Genomic DNA, 2,311 nt, shown 5'->3' on the forward strand with positions numbered 1-2,311 from the left:
GTGTCTAACAAAAGACACTGCTACTCAAATGGACTCCCTCTGCCTATTTATTCAATAGATGAAAAACTTAATGAGTGAATAAATGAATGAATGAACTTCAATTAAATGTTTTGATGAGTGGGTCTTGGTTGGGGCTGAAGAAACCATAGCTTAATATATCAGTTTTCAATATGTCATACTCCCAAGTGGGGCCCCAATTTGGAAATATTTGACAAAATCAATAAATATAACAGAACATTGATAATGGTAATATGTGATTTTCTAAGCCAATATGTGGCCCACAGGGATGCTCATTACAATCTAATAGCTTCTATTTCCATTTGACAATATTGGCCTACTTCATGTTCACTAATTTACTCCTTCTGGACAACTGATTGGTTAGTTAAGTCATTTCTTTAACTCAGAGCAGGATTCTCTTTTAAAGTATTCAAAAAAAACACCTTTCTATCTGCTCACTTAGAAAACTCTTAGAGGAAAAGACTGCCATGATTTTAGGTAGAAGCCAATGTATTTCTCATAATCAAACAAAAAGATCAAAATTGCATGTGAGCTTATGTATAATCCCAGCCAAGTTACTTATTTTTCAGATAATGAAACTGAATTTTATAGAAAGGAAGTGATTTATCTAAGGTCATAGAAAAAGTTTGTGGCAGAGCTTAAGTACCAGTATTTCTTACCTGCAGTCCATGCTTCTTGCCATTATACTCTACTATCTTTTTTCTACCACAAAATCATACTTGAACAATTTAAAGTTATTCCCCCTTTCCTGGATAGAGGAGAACATCTCAAAATGAAATGGAGTGTTAATACCTTTCACCAACCTCCTCTTCTCTGGGATAAATGAAAAGATTTTTTTTTGATATGTTGACATCATATGAAATAATATGTTCTTAAATGAAAATAAAATAATAATAATGAGTATAGTTTGCTAAAGCTTCTCCTTACATGTAAATCATCTCAACTGACTTAAGTCACCAAAATAGCCAGCTATGAAGAAAAAAAATAGTCAGCCATGAATTTTGTCTACTCTAGGGGTCAAAATCTTATGTTAATCAAGCCCTCTCTTATTTTAGCCAACCTGATAGGTGTGAGATGATATCTCAAGTTGATTTAAAATAATCATAAATAAGAACTGGAATGAAAGATGTTATCTTTCTAACTTTGAACTAACTTTCTAACTAATGACTAAAAAAGAAGGTAGCCTGGACCTATATTGAAGAGGGATAGCTGTTGGACAAATTGTGTGTGCCATTGGTCTATAGGTTTCAAGAGAAAGTGAGGAAGGCTCTCAGCATTGATTGAATTCCCTTCACTAAACTCATTTGAAAACAGGGACCAGGGTCACATAGGTTGGACATTCACAGATGGGTTATGTTAAGAATTGGCAGATGGAGACCAGAACTGATGAAATTATAGAACACTTTGGAATAGTTGATTATACTAATTAATATATGGTTATTCAAGGACATATAAATATAGGGAGTTGAAGGCCAAGTATAGAAGCCACTGAGGTAGGTCATAATTAGAATATGCTCTGCAAGGACTGTATCACTTCACAGCTACAAGGGAGGAAAAAAAAAGTACCAAAAAAAGCGCCATTAAAAATAGTTTTATATGAAGGCATGTTTAAAAGATGAACCTTTCCCAGAAGAATGGAAGTCAGTGTATTGATTAGGAAAAAAAAATAATCAATCTTGAAATAATGTTCTAGATAGGACTAGAGACACATACATGAGGGAAAGGACAGCCAAACTTATATTTAACTTCTATAAACACATTCACTATATTTTGGATGTTGGGTTCTAGTTGTTCCTAAAATCAAGAAATATTTCATGAAGAATATGGTACTTGAGGTGTTTCTTAATGTTGAGAGGGACCATTAGTCTGAGGATGAGGTAATGCATTCCAGGTACATTGGAAAACTGAGAAAAGATTATAGGCCTTAGAGTCAAAAGACCAGAGTTCTATTCCAACTTTTGCCATTTATTGCCTATGGGATCTGAGGCATTTAACTTCACTTTCCTGAGCATTCTTTTTCTGATCTGAATCATAGGATTAATAGTATTGACATTGCTATAAAAATTACAGACCTGAAGTGAGGATCAAATGAGGGATTTGACTTGAAGACCTAGCAAACCTTACAGACTTAGATACATGTCAACTCAAATTATTATAGTACTTTTTAATTGTTTTCTTTACCCAGAAAAGTAATGTAGAGTGAAAACCCCATTGTGTTACTAAATCTGGCTCCAATCTACCTTTCTCATGCTTGCTTGACTCTAATATCTTTCATATAGCATATAATCAAGAG

This window comes from Petaurus breviceps, unplaced genomic scaffold (assembly GCF_028583685.1).
Source record: "Petaurus breviceps papuanus isolate PSGF00001 unplaced genomic scaffold, PetGlider_PUasm1.0 176, whole genome shotgun sequence".
Lineage (NCBI taxonomy): Eukaryota > Metazoa > Chordata > Mammalia > Diprotodontia > Petauridae > Petaurus > Petaurus breviceps.